Source organism: Delphinapterus leucas, chromosome 16 (genome assembly GCF_059928025.1).
Source record: "Delphinapterus leucas isolate spDelLeu-1000000601 "Yukka" chromosome 16, BTC_Dleu_Yukka2, whole genome shotgun sequence".
NCBI lineage: Eukaryota > Metazoa > Chordata > Mammalia > Artiodactyla > Monodontidae > Delphinapterus > Delphinapterus leucas.
In genome coordinates, this window is record NC_143144.1 from 10,127,977 (window position 1) to 10,145,513 (window position 17,537).

A 17,537-nucleotide genomic window follows, 5' to 3' on the forward strand; every position below is an offset into this window, starting at 1 on the left:
TGTCAAATTTTAACATATTATTTTAATTGTCCTTTTCCAAAATACATCTATTGTTTTCTGATTATAAAAGAGTGTTATTTTAAACTTCAGATACAACAAAAATGTACCAAAAGGTTGAGAATCGCTTGTCACATTCCATTGTTCACCTTTTGAGGTACATCCTTCCAGAAGCTTCCCTGGGTCACCGTGTGCTTCAGTTACTATTTGTACTTTCCAGCCCATCTCTCTTCACTCACTCAAAGCTCATTAGCAAAACTGCACAATACCTCACATCTGTTAAACTATAGCTAGAACACTAAATGTCTCAAAAAGGATGTCTTGCCTGAAGATAGACTGGTTGGGTCCTGCCCTCTTTATAATATTGATACCAAGTTAATTTTTAGCAAGACAAATTTGAAGTTTTGTTTAGTCTTCCTTTTAAAACATCAGTCAGTAATCATTAATAGTGGTATTTTTGGATAATCAAATCACTTTTGTAGTAAAGCAGAGTTATACAATAGTTGATAAAACAAGCAATTTTAATCATAAACACGGTTCTCCTGAAAATTGTCAGTGGTGCTACTTTTTTTTTTTTTGCGGTACGCTGGCCTCTCACTGTTGTGGCCTCTCCCGTTGTGGAGCACAGGCTCCGGATGCGCAGGCTCAGCGGCCATGGCTCACGGGCCCAGCCGCTCCACGGCATGTGGGATCTTCCCAGATTGGGGCACGAACCCATGTCCCCTGCATTGGCAGATGGACTCTCAACCACTGCGCCACCAGGGAAGCCCAGTGGTGCTACTTTTAACTTTGATTTGGGGGTCTTCAGTTGCCCACTGAGAATATTATTTTCTTATTTATTAATCCTGATACTCAGCATTTTTCTTGGAATTACAGTCTAGTGTTGACTTTGACATTGACTGAATTTGAGCTATTTTAGTGAACCTAAAGTATAAATTTTTCCTTTCTTGCAATCCTTAATTTATTTAATAAAGTTTTGCTCCCCACATTTTTTTCAACACGATACAAACTCCTTTGAAGATACAAAAATGTTACGTTTGTTTAGTTTTAGTGATTTTCCAAAATCATTTAAGATTAGGTACAGAATATGCATTAGGACACTGTTCAGTATTTTTTCTGATTTCAGTGTTATAGTTCTGGCTTTATCAAGTAGACTGTCTTTAAAGATAAAAAAGATTTATCAGCTAAAGAAAGCGGGAAAAACCTATTTGAGATTTTTATTTAATTTCTGTTTTAAAACAGGGTGTCTTACATTCCTATAAAAAGTAGCACTGTACCTGCCTACTGCAGTTGGTTATTTCTTTGCATAATCTATAGGATTTGTTCTAACTGCTAGATATCCAGAAAGAGTCTTTGAAACCAACTTGGCAGTTAGTACAAAGAAAACTCACTAGGGGAGAAACGTTTAAAAAAAACAAAAACATCCCCACGCTTCATTTTCTATAGCTCAGACATTAAAAGCAAGTTGAAAATACATTCTTTAGAATATTAACATTTGCTGTTTCATTGATTTTTATAATTTAAAAACTAAAATCCACTTCACTTAAGACTTAATTTTAGCCACCTTTTTTGAATAATGCCACGGAAAAACATTGTGGTGTCCTGGCATCAAAATGGAAATCTGACATGTCATAAAATTTCATAAAGGACCCTTTACTTTTAGTAATTTAAAATCAGTACCCCATCTATTAGAGCTATCCTACTTCTACAGTTTGTTACAGCTGGTACTTGTCGAGCATATGTTCTGAGACCGGGTATTCTTGGACATGAAATATACCAGGGGGAGTTGGGGGAGGCAGACCCCAGGCAGAGCTTCCAGATCTGGAGAAGCAGTGTACACAGCTCTAGATTCTAAATGTGGATATGGTTCAGCTGTTTAAAATTTTTTCATGGTTCTTTTTTAAAAAATATTTATTTATATATTTATTTGGTTGCGCTGGGTCTTAGTTGTGGCAGGTGGGCTTCTTAGTTGTGGCTCATGGGTTCCTTAGTTGTGGCATGCGAATTCCTAGTTGCAGCATGCATGCGGGATCCAGCTCCCTAACCAGGGATCGAACCCGGGCCCCCTGCATTGGGAGCGAAGGGTCTCTTTCACCCTCACGGTTCTTTATGTTATAGAAAATGTTTCCCAGAACCTTTGTCAAACAATAAAATTTTAACTACTTTAACTACAGGCACACATGTATGGCAAATTATAGTAAAGCAAAATTTGTTCCAGTTTGTAGCCAAGGATCCATGCCAAGAGGAAACTGAGGTAGTAAGAAAAACAGTAAATATTAGGATGCTAATTTGGAGTTAGAAGTTATGAAAAAAATGACATTTTCTTCTATTTATACTGTTTTTTTGGTTTTACCAAACTAATTTTTTTTTAAGGTTTAAAATCCACATTAAGTTATTGGTATGATATGGTATTATTAGTGTGATACCAATTTATGGTGTTGGTAATAAGGGAAACTGGTGTAGGGTGTACAGGAATGCTCTAAACTATCTTCTCAAATTTTCTGTAAATCTAAAACTATTTTGAAGTATATATATATTTTAAAAACCACACTAAATGGAATTTAGAATCTAGAAAAACAAAAAAATTCATCCAAAATCGCACCACTCTAATACTCTATTTTTGTCATTTTGATGTATTCCCTTATACATTTTTTTCATAAGGATAATTATAGAAACTGTTTGCAGACAATTTTATATCTTGCTTTTGTTGTATAATATTATCTCACAAACATTTCATCCAGTTTGCTACATGGCCTTACCATCCGTCTGAATGGCTGCATGATACTGTCACCTCTGATATTTATTGATAACAGAAATAGATTCGAGGATGTGTGTCTGAGGGCAGGGTGAGAGCGCTCCTGGTAGAAGGAATGCTGTAAGCAAAGGCTCTGAGAAGAGTCAGGGACAAATACTTTGCCTGGAGCTGAAGTATTGGGAGATTGTAGGCAGTGAGGCTGGAAGATCTGTTGGATCTGGGGTCCCAGAGCCTTGAATGCCAGAGAGAGGCAGATGGAAGGTATTGGTGGTTTTAAGGGATGGTCCCATGACTGTATCTGGGACCCTGGGAGACTGGAGAGAAGATGAGACCAGGTCTTAGGCCTGTGATTGGGAGAGGGATGCTACTAACAATATCAATGGAGAATTCAGGAGGACGATAAGATTTGTGTGTTTTTAGGATTGAGAGTTGTTTGTTTGTGGGCTGTGGAAAAAGGAGATAATGGTCTATAGAGTTTGGGGTATGTGAGATGTGTGATAGGAAGGGCTGCATTGGGGGTTGGTTTAGGATTCCTGCATCAGGAGGTTACACTTGAAGCCCAAGGGGAGGATGGGACTGTCGATGAGAGAGTCCTTATGCAAAAGCAGAGAGGAGAGCCCAGGATGGAGCCTTGAAGAACAATCTGGAGGCCAGAGGAAGAAAAGGAGCTCAGAGGCGGCCAGAGGAAGAAAAGGAGCTCAGAGGCAGACAGAGGAGTGGCCAGAGAAGAACACTGTCAGTGGTCGAGGCATCTGTACTTTCCTTTGCAGCACTTTCCCAGTTTACAGTTACATGTTTGCTGATGGCGTCATTGTCTCTCCCCACGAGGGCAGGGACTGCTGTGTTTTTTGGCTTGTAAGTGTATCCTCCATCCCTAGCACATAGTAAAGTCTCAATAAATACGTGTTGAGTAAAGAGAGAAAAAGGCCAGGATTGGGCATTGCTTCACGTGCCAAGGAAAGGGCCGTCAACATCATCCTGTGGTCAAGGGCGAGGCCTACAAAGACACCTTTGGATTTGTCCTTTCAGATGTTACTGGGACCTTTCAGGAAGGAACTCCATCATAGGGACAAAAACATAATTGCAAAAGGCTGAAGGAGTGAGTGGGTGATAAGAAAGTTTATGTAGTTCTGTCAAATTCATTAAGGTAGCAAGGAAAAAATAGTAGACTTTTATTTGAAGGTGTTGGAAGATACAGGAAAAGCTGCTTTTTTTAAGGTTGGGAAACAACAGATTTTAAAGGATAAGTTATCACCAGGAGTGGAGAGATTAAAAATTAAGAGGGAGAAGAAAGAGAAGTGGAATAATTAATGGGATTTGTTTTCCCTGTGGAAGGTAGAGAGGATTAATTTTCTTAGCAACTGTTTATTGATAACATCCTTAGCAATATCTTGTGGAGAAGACATAGCACATTGATTTCCCTCAAGGAATTTGTAATCTGGAAGGTGAGATATATGTGCCTCTATGTTAGATAAATAAAGTTATCAAAGGTACAGAGAGATGAGTTAGCATTTTAAAAGTAAGAACCTCAACTCTTTTTCAGAGGCAAGACTAGAAGAAGGGGAAAGATAGAAACTTCTTTTTTAGATGTAAAGGCAAGAAGTTGAGTTAGTTGATGTCAAATTTGAATTGTGCCTTGAATGATGACATTTGGATGGGGCAGGAAGGGAAGAAATCCATCGAAGTGGGATTGACTATACACACTACTATATTTAAAATAGATAATCAACAAGGACCTACTGTATAGTGCAGGGAACTCTGCTCAGTATTCTGTAATAACCTAAATGGGAAAAGAATTTGAAAAAGAATAGGTACATATATATGTATAACTGAATCACTTTGCTGTACACCTGAAACTAACACAACACTGTTAATCAACTATACTCCAATATAAAATAAAATTTTAAATAAATAAAAAGAAATCCAGCCAAGATATTAGGGGACTAAAGAGTTTGTTCTGTTCATACAGCAGGGAGGCCATAGGCCTTCGTGAACTAGGTGGTGGTATGACAGTGTTTGATAAATTGGAAATAGATTGCAAGTGGATAGATGATGACCCATCCATCCATCCATCCATCCATCCATCCATCCAGTATTTGAGTCCAAGAATGTCTCACCACTACTCTCCTAGGTGCTGGGGGAACAGTGATACACACTTAGAGCTTTCAGTGAAATTGGGCGTTTTTAAATCTCTGGCAAGGAAAGCTGAGTCGGAATGTTTAAGCTAAGAGATTCTCCCTTAGGTTCTCAGAGAGTCTCAGCACAGAAACAGAGGGAAAAGACAGAGAGAAGACATTTACTGAGGTCATTCAACAGGTAAGCAAGCTTCTTTGATCAGAGAAAGGCTTGTTTCTCCCACTCCAGCATACCTGTCCCCCGACAGTCAGCATTTTCTCCAACTGCCTCCGAGGGAGGTGCTGCTCTAGAGGAATCTTGAGGGCCACGTTGGAAGTACAGGCTTCATCTTCCAGGCCCTGGGAAATGATGGGATAAAAAGAGAGTCTTAGAAAGGTTATCCTTGTAGTGGCTCGTCAAGGGCATGGGTAGGAAGAAAGACTGAGGCCAGGAGACCCCAAGTGGCTGTTATAGGAAGCTCATCCCAGGGGCCCCAGTGCAGCCGTGGAAGGAAGAATGAAGAGCGGGGATTGTAATTCCAAGGGGTTAGTGTTCACTCGCTGTGACTGCTGTAACGAAGCACCACGCAGAGGGTGCCGTAAGCAACAGAAATGCATTGTTTCACAGCGTGGAGCCTGTGAGTCTGAAGTCAAGGTGTGGGCAGGGTTGGTTCCTCTCGAGGGCCGTGACGGAAAGATCTGTGCCATGTTACTCTCCTGGGTGTGTAGACGGCTGTCTGCTCCCTGTGTCTCTTCACATCATCTTCCCTCTGCATGTGCCTGTCTCTGTGCAAATTTCCCCTTTTTCTAAGGACTCCAGTCATATTGGTTTAGCGCCCACCCTCGTGGCCTCATTTAACTTGATCACCTTTGTAAAGAGCCTCTCTCCAAATACAGTCTCACTCTGAGGTACTGGGGGTTTGGACTCCAGTGTGCATCTTTGGAGGGACACCATTCAACCCCTAAAAATGCTTGGAAAAAAAAAGAAAAAGAAGAACCAAGACATAGCAACACATTTTGAGGGAGAGATGTCAGGGATTCAGTGTCTGACAGGACTTGGAACGAAGAGAAGGGAGGGTTGGAGATCTGCTTCAGAGAGTTCCAGCTGGTGGCCAGGTGCATAGGGGGGCCACTGTCGAAAAATAAGAAAGTAGCTTATCTGGGCAGTGGGGAAAAAGTGAGTTCATCTTTTTTTTAAGCTCTTAAATGAAATGAACTCCATACAGTAGTTAAATCTCTCATCCAAGTTCAAAGCCTTTCTCTTCACCTCCAACTCAGGCCTGATCTGAAATGTTGAGGCCCGAAAGAGGGGCAGGTGACCTTGGTTCTCCTCCCCTTCCCCAGCAGGTGGGAATTCAACACTGCAATTACCTGATACAGGCAAAGCATTCCCAGCTGAATGTTCACAGCTGCCCCCAACAGCTAGCCCCAGTTCCTTCTCTCCCACGCCTACATCCTGCACCTCTTACCTTGGACAGGGTCCTTTCAAGATGGCGATGGCTCTGGTCCACTTGGCAGTGGCAAGCTCACCCCACTGTCCGACCGTCAGGAAAGCTCCAGCTGGCTTCTCTCTCCTCATACACACAGGGTAGTGTCTCCCAGTGGCAGAGGGTTTGGCACTATGGGTATCTACATATCAACAAGCATCAGGCTAAGGAGTGACAGGCCGTCTCCCCTTCCGGCATGCACCCCCAACAAGAGGTGACCTTGAGGCCTCCTTCACTTGGCTTGGGGGGTGGAGCTGAGGGCTGCCCCTTCCTCCTTATGAGCAGAGGAAGGAAAGCAGCCCCCACTCTCACTTCTTCCACTGAGTCCTTCAGAGAAATCTCTTCTATAAGCTGAGGGTGGGGCTCATACCACTATTCTTGGCCCTTCTCAGCTGGTCCTTTGGGGTTTACCTGGGACCTCTCCGTGGGGTGTATGTATACCATTGTCCTGAGCTTGGGGCCCCAATTAAAACTCTTAAGACAGTGGGAAAACATCCCATCCCCTATCCTGTTATATTCTATGTCATAGAGTTACTTGAGTTTCCCAGTTATGGGACTTTGAGATTGTTTCAACTGTTTTACTGTCCTCAGTACTGCTATGGTGGATGTCCAAGTGTCCGTCCCCACCATATAAGGCTGTATATTTCCTTAGACTACATTTACATCTCCATTTCCAGGCTAGACCTAATAGGCCACACTGACAGTTTGTTCTTCCACTAAGCAAGCTGTAAGGACTCAAAGTTAATTCCTAGTCATAAATACGACCAAATTTTAAAAAACATGTTGTCTTATCTATCGAAAGCCTATCAACAGCTAATTGATGTCTTCGAAATTAAACAAGCCTTTTAAAGTTCCACATTATATTACCCAGCGTAAATGGCGGGCAGGGGACATACATCCAGTTTTAAACCACAGAAACTCCAAGCATGCTGGTCCGTTGATAGTATTATACAAAGTATAATATGATAGCCAAGACAGAAAAGTGGCTTTAACAACTGATGCTAAAGTAGCGGCCCAAGAGATTAATTTTGTATCTTATTTATTCACCAAAGAAACAGAAGTCTTTTATTTCCAAGGACACATATTTTGTATCTCAGGCGGGACTCTCCCCTCTAGCCTTGGCCCTTCACATACCCCCTGGGCTCTCACCTTCCTCCCAGCTCTCCCGCACACCCTCTGTTCTGACAGAGGCCGGAGCCCTGTCTGTATTATACCTTATCTCCTGAGCTTGGTGCCTCCTGGTACTAAATCAGTGGGGAGGCTTGGCATTGCTAATCCTGACCATTTAGAAAGTGGGTTTGGGCCCAGATGCTCAAATTGACAACTTGGCATCTTTAGAGCTGAAGGGGACCATAGAAATCATGTTGTTTCACAGAGGGGACCTGAGCCAGTGGTTGAGAGGCTGAGTTGGGACCTGGGGCCTTGTCCATCATCCCTCCACCCCCATCCACCCCCTCATGCCTAGCATTTCTGAATCGGTAGCACTTGGTGTTACCAGTGGCTGCTGGGCCTCTTGCCTGGCCTAAATCTAGGGAGACAGGCTTTTCCACAGTTCTCAGTGCTGTCAGTCTGGCAGACTAGCCCTAGGATAAACACTCCTGGAACAAATTGGTAAATGGAGGGGTTGCTCTTGTCTTTAAAGTGGACTGAGAGGTGGGTGGCAAAATCCCGTCCAACAGCCTCACTGCCTTGGAAGAGACCATCTGCAAACCCGAAGCAGGTACGTGTGCTTTTAATAACAGGGAATGGACCCCACCAGCACTTGCCGTAGATGGTATCTTCTGAGTCAGCCCAGCAGGCCCCTACCCGCCCTTCTGGATATGCAGCAATCCTTTCAAGCTCCAACAAGATCTGTTTGATAGGTTGGCGAGTCCTTTCATTTGTTCTCTAGGGGAAAATCAGATTGTTCTGCTTTTAGGAAATACTTGGTCATTCCTTACTTCGCTCCTGATGTGAAGTTTAGAGATGGGGAACCAGATAAAACTAGAGAACTTTGCCCAGAACCTGCACTTGGTATTTTTAAAGTTTTTTTTTTTTTATTGACATATTTTCTCCTAGTTATTAATCAGATTTTCCTCCTTCTTTGTATGTTTATTAATTTTTTATTGCATGGCAAACGTTGTGAATTTTACATTATTGATCTGGATTTTATTAAGTTCCCTTATTTTATTTAATTTATTTTTTGGCTGTGCCATGCAGCTTGCAGGGTCTTAGCGCCCTGACCAGGGATCGAACCCGGGCCCCCTGCAATGGAAGTGCATTAGGACAGCCAGGGAATTTCCTTACACTTGGCATTTTTAACTCTGGTGAGAGGGACTCCCTTTAGCCTTGCAGTCACCATCTCCCAGTCCAAACAGGCTGCACTTTCTTTAAACAGGCTGTCAGAAGGTTGGTTCTTGAGATAGAGCTGTCTGGGCATTTAGAGGAGGGAGAAGGAATTTCAAGGGGTTGGTTTTGCTAGAATGGGAATCACCTGTTCGACTCTATGAATTTCAGTCTCTAATCTCTCTTGCCTTGTGCTCCTTAGTCTCCCTGCTCCCTTTGTGCTTCATTTATCTACCTTCCCGTCTGTCTACAGAGTTGACTATCTCTCCTCTAACACGGTGATGGAAGGTGCTACGTTAGAATCAATGAATAGATGCACTAACCATTAGAAAGTGAAAACTACGTGAATAATACCAGGTGAGCTTGACTAGGGTCTTTAAGAGCTGTGGATCTTTTCTTTCTGCCTTTGAATACCTTAGACAAGTTTGCCTAAAACAGATAATGATCTGATTCTATCTCCCATTTGGTGTTTAACTGCCTCACGTTGTGTCACCTTACTTTTTCTAGCCTACATTTATTTATTCCGGGCTGTATCTTCCAGTGACCTGCCTGTCTTCTCACTGTGCTCTGCCGTACATGGAACCATCACATCTTATCCCTGGGGACAGTCCTCCCACATCGGAGACCTAACCCAGTCTGTTTTCTTTCTTCCTCCCCCTCACTCCCTCTGCCCATAGGTTTCGCTAACAGCCTCCACTCATCAGGCATTTTGGTGATGCTCTTGCTGATTCTGGGTGGACCCTGCCTTGCCCAGCCCTAGGTTAGGTGGACTAGGACCTCCTCCTTTCTCTGTTTTTGATTCCTGGAGAAAACGATGAAACGCAAACTGTTCTTCCCACTACAAATTCATGCCACCCAACCACAGTCATCATTTCAGGACCTTGAGTCCCTTTTTTCTATAATGAACTTCCCAGAAATGAAATTTTATTTATTTTTTCTTTTTAACATCTTTATTGGAGTATAATTGCTTTACAATGGTGTGTTAGTTGCTGCTGTATAACAAAGTGAATCAGCCATATGTATACATATATCCCCATATCCCCTCCCTCTTGCATCTCCCTCCCACCCTCCCTATCCCACCCCTCTAGGTGGTCGCAAAGCACTAAGCTGATTTCCCTGTGCTATGCGGCTGCTTCCCACTAGCTATCTATTTTACATTTGGTAGTGTATATATGTCCACGCCACTCTCTCACTTTGTCCCAGCTTACCCTTCCCCCTCCCGGTGTCCTCAAGTCCATTCTCTACGTCTGTGTCTTTATTCCTGTCCTGTCCCTAGGTTCTTCAGAACCTTTTTATTTTCTTTTTTTCCATTCCACATATGTGTGTTAGCATATGGTATTTGTTTTTCTCTTTGACTTACTTCACTCTGTATGACAGACTCTAGGTCCATCCACATCACTACAAATAACTCAATTTTGTTTCTTTTTATGGCTGAGTAATATTCCACTGTATATATGTGCCACATCTTCTTTATCCCTTCATCTGTCGATGGACACTCAGGTTGCATCCGTGTTCTGGCAATTGTAAATAGTGCTGCAGTGAACATTATGGTACATGAGTTTTTGTTTTGTTTTGTTTTGTTTTTTGCGGTACGCGGGCCTCTCACTGTTGTGGCCTCCCCCGCTGCGGAGCACAGGCTCCGGACGCACAGGCTTAGTGGCCATGGCTCACGGGCCCAGCTGCTCCGTGGCATGTGGGATCTTCCCGGACCGGGCACAAACCCGTGTCCCCTGCATCGGCACGCGGACTCTCAACCACTGCGCCACCAGGGAAGCCCCATGAGTCTTTTTGAATTATGGTTTTCTCAGGGTTTATGCCCAGCAGTGAGATTGCTGGATCATATGGTAGTTCTATTTTTAGTTTTTTAAAGAACCTCCATACTGTTCTCCATAGTGGCTGTATCAATTTACATTCCCACCGACAGTGCAAGAGGGTTCCCTTTTCTCCACATTCTCACCAGCATTTATTGTTTCTAGATTTTTTGATGATGGCCATTCTGACCGGTGTGAGGTGATACCTCATTGTAGCTCTAATTTGCATTTCTGTAATGATTAGTGATGCTGAGCATCCTTTCATGTATTTGTTGGCAATCTGTATAGCTTCTTTGGAGAACTGTCTATTTAAGTCTTCTGCTCATTTTCAGATTGGGTTGTTTGTTTTTTTTTTTCAGTTAATTAATTAATTTTTGTCTGTGTTGGGTCTTCGTTGCTGCACAGGGCTTTCTCTAGTTGCAGCGAGCAGGGGCTACTCTTCGTTGTGGTGCATGGGCTTCTCAATGTTGTGGCTTCTCGTTGTGGAGCAGGGCTCTGGGGTGTGCAGGCTTCAGTAGTTGTGGCGCACAGTTTAGTTGCTCTGTGGCATGTGGGATCTTCCCGGACCAGAGCTCAAACCCTTGTGTCCTGCATTGGCAGGTGGATTCTTAACCACTGCGCCACCAGGGAAGTCCTGTTTGATTTTTTGATATTGAGCTGCATGAGCTGCTTGTATATTTTGGAGATTAATCCTTTATCCGTTGATTCGTTTGCAAATATTTTCTCCCATTCTGAGGGTTGTCTTTTCATCTTGTTTATGGTTTCCTTTGCTGTGCAAAAGTTTTTAAGTTTCACTAGGTCCCATTTGTTTATTTTTGTTTTTATTTCCATTTCTCTAGGAGGTGGGTCAAAAAGGATCTTGCTGTGATTTATATCATAGAGTGTTCTGCCTATGTTTTCCTCTAAGAGTTTGATAGTTTCTGGCCTTACATTTAGGTCTTTAATCCATTTTGAGTTTATTTTTGTGTATGGTGTTAGGGAGTGTTCTAATTTCATTCTTTTAGATGCATCTGTCCAGTTTTCCCAGCACCACTTATTGAAGAGGCTGTCTTCTCCATTGTATATTCTTGCCTCCTTTATCAAAGATAAGGTGACCATATGTGCGTGGGTTTATCTCTGGGCTTTCTATCCTGTTCCATTGATCTATATTTCTGTTTTTGTGCCAGTGCCATACTGTCTTGATGACTGTAGCTTTGTAGTATAGTCTGAAGTCAGGGAGCCTGATTCCTCCAGCCCTGTTTTTCTTTCTCAAGATTGCTTTGGCTATTTGGGGTCTTTTGTGTTTCCATACAAATTGTGAAATTTTTTGTTCTAGTTCTGTGAAAAATGCCATTGGTAACTTGATAGGTATTGTGTTGAATCTGTAGATTGCTTTCCTGAAATGAAATTTTAAAAGAAAAATCATAGTACTCTAATTTGTTAGAGTCTATTCATGCCTGTGTCTTTGACTTATTTCTACTTTGGGACCGAGTCAAAAGAAAATGTGGTAAGACAGGTACAAGCTAAAGGGCAAAAATGCCTGCTTCCTAGCACTTAGTAGTTATTTCCCTGAGAGCAGCATAAAGAGAAGTTTGTTTATTAATCATTAAATTGCACGGGTCCTTTACTTTATCTGCTCTAATTGACCTAACGGCTTCTATTCTCATTATTGTTCAGTGCCCTGTGGACTGTAATGCCTTTGAATTTCACAAGTGGGCTAGAATTTCACTTAAAGTTCCTGTTGGTGTGGGTTTCAGGGTGTAGCTGCCCTTATACACGTTTGAGAGTATAAATTGATAACGACTTTCAGGAAATTATTTGGCAGCCATCTATTACCCATTGATCCAGTGGTCCCGCTATAAGGACTTGATCTCACAGACATCACAGCAGAGTGTGTTTGAAACGGAGGAGAGTTGTGGGTATCTTACATGCACATAGGTAGGAAGTGGTTGAATGAATTTTGGTACTTTGACATGTGTAATACTATTAAGCCATTGAAAAGAGGAGAGACCACTGACCTTAAAAGATACTCAGCATATATTGTTAAACAAATAAACCAAGTTGTAGACTAGTATGGTTTGGGGCTAAACAACATCTCTATATAGGTTGTGAGCGTGGCTGTCAGTAAGGACCGAGGAAGCATGTGCCCCAGGTTGTAACCTCTGGGGAGGGAGCTGGGATAAGAGATTAGGAGAAAAAGATTTTTGTATCTCTTGCTGCTTTTTTGAAAAACAGTATGATTTTGAGTACTTGTTATTTTGTGTGTGTGTTTGGTGTTTTCTTCAAAGAAAAGTGATCGGGCTTCCCTGGTGGCGCAGTGGTTGAGAGTCCACCTGCCAATGCAGGGGACAGGGGTTCGTGCCCCGGTCCGGGAAGATCCCACATGCTGCGGAGCGGCTGGGCCCGTGAGCCATGGCCGCTGAGCCTGCGCGTCCGGAGCCTGTGCTCCGCAACGGGAGAGGCCACAACAGTGAGAGGGCCGCGTACCGCAAAAAAAAAAAAAGAAAAAGAAAAGAAAAGTGATGGACTAAATCATCCAGACATTTAGGTGGTATTTTGGCTCAGTAAACTTTTCATATTTTGGCCCTTGAAGCCAGGTGGTCTTTCTTCAGCTAGCACACAATTATGCAGCACAGGAAAATCAGAGACTGAAGAGTTCACGAATGCACTTCCTCATCTCGAACTTTCGATTGGTCTGTGCTCCAGCGTCGCTTGTATCTTCCGGCCCAGGATTTGTGAATGACAGAAACATAGGCAGAAACATAGGCCATAATCTCCTGTAAAATACTTTGTGATATTTCTGAACAATAACCAACTATACTTCACCCCCAAAGGGAAAACCCCTCCTTCTTTCATCTTTTTTTTTTTTTTTTTTTTTTTTTTTTGCGGTACGCGGGCCTCTCACTGTTGTGGCCTCTCCTGTTGCGGAGCACAGGCTCCGGACGCGCAGGCTCAGCGGCCATGGCTCACGGGCCCAGCCGCTCCGCGGCATGTGGGATCATCCCGGACCGGGGCACAAACCCGTGTCCCCTGCATCGGCAGGCAGATGCTCAACCACTGCGCCACCAGGGAAGCCCCCTCCTTCTTTCATCTTTGAAACCATAGCCAAGGTATGAAATTACACCTCAGCGTCCCCGCCTTGAAGTCACAGGAACAGCCACTGCAGTCTTTGACCTTCACTTCAACTCCAGAAGTAGCAGGTCTCCCTTTTAATTGGATAGAAATCTCTCTGAAGAGAAGAAAGAACTAAATGTACACAGACCCACAGGTTTGCTCTCATCCTAGCAAAGCACCATAACATTCATTTCAAATTCCTATTCTTCCAGATTTAGTTCTTTCATCCTCAGTGAAACTTGCCCTGTTTCTGAGGTCTCACTCGAGTTCCTGCCCACCTTTGTGCTCCCTTGGCACTCCGTCTGTGCCTTTTTCACACGTTATTCCTTGTGGTAACAGTGTTTATGTGCGTGTTTTTGTCCCATTACTGGATCGTAACCTTGCAGTATCAGGGGTCTGCATTGTTGCCAACACTGAATAGGTGCTTGATGAATGTATCCTGACTGACATGCATTTCTAAAAGCCAGTTGCTGGAATACAGGCAGACCTTGTTTTATTGCTCTTGGCTTTATTGCGCTTCACAGATATTGTGTCTTTTACAAATTGGGGCAGCCCTGGCTCCAGTAAGTCTATTAGCGTCCTTATTCCAACCACATTTGCTCACTTCGTGTCTCTGAGTCACATTTTGTAATTCTTGCAATATTTCAGACTTTTTCATTATTATCATGTGTGATGGTGATCTGGGAGCAGTGATCTTTGACGTTACTCCTGCAAAAAGATTATGACTCGCTGAAGTCTCAGATGATGGTTAGCATTTTTTAGCAGTAAAGTATTTTTAAATTAAGGTATGTAGATTGTTTTTTAGACAGAATGCAGTTGTACACTTAATACTACAGGGTGGTGTAGGCATAACTTTTATATGCACTGGGAAACCAAAAAATTCGTGTGACTTGCCTGATTGAGATATTCGCTTTATTGTGGTGGTCTGGAAATAAACCTGTAGTATCTCCAGGCTATGCCTGTATACTTTCAAATAAATAGATATGTCCAGTTCTCTATATGTATGTTATACTTCAGTAAAAAATAAAAATGAAAGTAAACAGTTACTGCAATAGTAATTAATTTGCAGGAAAAGAATTGAGTATAGGGCTTCCCTGGAGGCACGGTGGTTAAGAATCCATCTGCCAATGCGGGGGACATGGGTTCGAGCCCTCGTCTGGGAAGTTCCCACATGCCATGGAGCAGCTGAGCCCGTGCGCCACAACTACTGAGCCTGCACTCTAGAGCCCGTGATCCACAACTACTGAAGCCCACGTGCCTAGAGCCCATGCTCCGCAACAGGAACAGCCACCACAATGAGAAGCCTGCGCACTGCAACGAAGAGTAGCCCATGCTCGCCGCAACTAAAAGAAAGCCCACGTGCAGCAATGAAGCAGCCAAAAAACAAACAAAAAAAATATTGAGTATAAATTGCTTAGAAAAACCCAACAGGAAACATAGTCTAGTCCTGATGTTTAGAAGTGGATAAACAGTAAACACATTCAGAAGAGTTACATGGATGTTGGGTCTGTCTTGGGAATTCATAGCATTGAAAGGTGCTTGAGTTGCACTGGCTGAGTGATGGGAGAAGACTTAGAACAGTCTAAATCCATGCTACATAAGCCCTGTTACTCTGGCACGCTCAGGCATTTAAAATCTTATTTTGAAAACCATTTACTAAAATATTTTCATAAAGGAGAGACATTAAGCTTTAGCATTGGTTGTTCTCCCAAAGCAGCTAGTTAAGTAATTCGGTGTTAAGTCATTTGCAAGGGAGGCCTTTCTTCTCAGGCTCTTTGTCGTGTAGGTTGCTGCCACCAGGTGGGCAGTGATAACTTTGGTCTTCACGGTGGTTTCCAACCCAGATTTAGGCTACAATCAGATTAACCAACCTGTTGAGTGCTTTCCCACTCAGTTATCCTCCCCTTAGTTTGCAAAATTATAAAGATGGGGCTCTTTATTAGTTAGCTAAGCATAGACATTTTTAAAATAAATTTATTTATTTTATTTTTGGCTGCGTTGGGTCTTCGTTGCTGTGCGCGGGCTTTCTCTAGTATGCGACGAGCGGGGGCTACTTTTCGTTGCGGTGCGCGGGCTTCTCATTGTGGTGGCTTCTCTTGTTGCGGAGCACAGGCTCTAGGCGCATGGGCTTCAGTAGTTGTGGTGCACTGGCTCTGTAGTTGTGGCTCACGGGCTCTAGAGCACAGGCTCAGTAGTTGTGGCACACGGGCTTAGTTGCTCCGCGGCATGTGGGATCTTCCTGGACCAGGGATCAAACCTGTGTCCCCTGCATTGGCAGGCGGATTCTTAACTGCTGCACCACCAGGGAAGTCCCTAAGTATAGACATTTAAAGATGAACTGAACAGTCCAGAAGAGCACGTTTCCCAGAAACCCGGTACCTGGCCCCATCAATCTGGTGCTGGTTAGTACCCTCCCCATCAGTCTGTCAGCATGTTCGGCCCATCAGTCCATCCCCCCGTGTGGACGGCACACGGAGTACGTTCATCTCTGAGTTGAGAGATTTTCCCCGAGTGTCTTCTTGGCCCTGGGGTTGCTACTGCTCGGAGCCTGGTGTGAAAACACCACGTATAAGTCTCCACGGGGAACTCTTGTTCAGCACCTGGTTCCTGCAGCTCCCTAAGCAGAAATGGGACCCGACGACCAGGTTATAAACTCACCAAAGTGCAAAATTAGTGTCACCTAGCCAACTTTCTACTCAATTCTCAGCAGAGGTTAACAAATTTGCCCAAATATAAGGTAACTCCCTCGTATTCACAATGGAAAGGTTTTACAAAATGGGGGTTTTCTTTAGCCTGCTTGGATACATAAACCATTGGCGTTCAACTTCGTGGTTACCTTCAGATTTCCTAAGGAGATTTTTTAAAGTTTGTATGTGGTAAAACAGTGGTCCCCAACCTTTTTGGCACCAGGGACCGGTTCCTAACAGTCCGCAGACCAGTACCGGTCTGCGGCCTGGGGGTTGGGGACCCCTGTGGTAAGATACACATGCAGTATTTGCCATCTTGACCATTTTTAGGTATAGAGTTCAGAGGCATTAGGTACATTCACATTGTCGTGCAGCCTTCACCACCATCCATCTCCAGAACTTTTTCATCTTCCCAAACTAAAATTCTATCCCCATTAAACACTAACCCCCCATTCTCCCTTGCCCCACTCCCTGGTAATCATTATTTTACGTCCTGTCTCTGAATTTGACTCCTCTAGGTAACTCATATAAATGGAATCATATAGTATTTATATGTCTGTGACTGGTTTATTTCACTTAGCACAATGTCCTAAAGGTTCATTCTTATTGTAGCATGTGTCAGAATTTCCTTCCTTTTTAAGGGTGAATAGTATTCCACATTTTGTTAATCCATTCATCTACTGATGGACATTTAGGTTGTTTCCAAAAACCCAACAGATTGCACTTGAACTTCACTCAGAATTAAAACGAGTCCTCTGAACAGAAATCTCTGAACAGAAAAGCTTTGGAACAGGACCCAATAGGGCCTTGACGAGGACGATTTGAAGGGAAACCAAGAATGACCAAAAAGCAGCTGGGACCCAGCTGAGATCAGATTTGTGAGCTCATGAATGTGTGAGGCTTGTCATTTCTTTTTCCCCAGCAATACTCAGTATTTAGAGCAAGACTGGTGGAGTAGACTCATGCAGAGCTAAGGACTGGCAAGGCCCACAGCTGACGGACACATGTAGGGTGTTTTCAAACATACTACTGAGATGGTTGACAGTGACTAAGTGACAGGAGCCAGGTGAGAAGGATGGATTGGGGGTGGAGGCACGCAACTGGTGACCAAGGAGATGAGGCCAGAGAGCAGGGTGGAAGGGAATGGGGGAGGGGTAAGGACAGCAGCTTGAAGAGCAGCATCCTCTGGGCTGGAGAACTCAGAGCCTGGGCTGTATTTAAGCCTTCTTTCCTCCCTCCCTCCCACTCACTTCCCTTCCCGCAGATCT

The 17,537-nt window shown here is 43.4% G+C and overlaps 1 protein-coding gene across 7 annotated transcripts in view; it reads left to right on the forward strand.

The window, feature by feature from the left end:
• Positions 1 to 17,537, forward strand: part of EDARADD (EDAR associated via death domain) — a 79,436-nt gene that overhangs the window by 21,203 nt on the left and 40,696 nt on the right. The window lies entirely within an intron of this gene.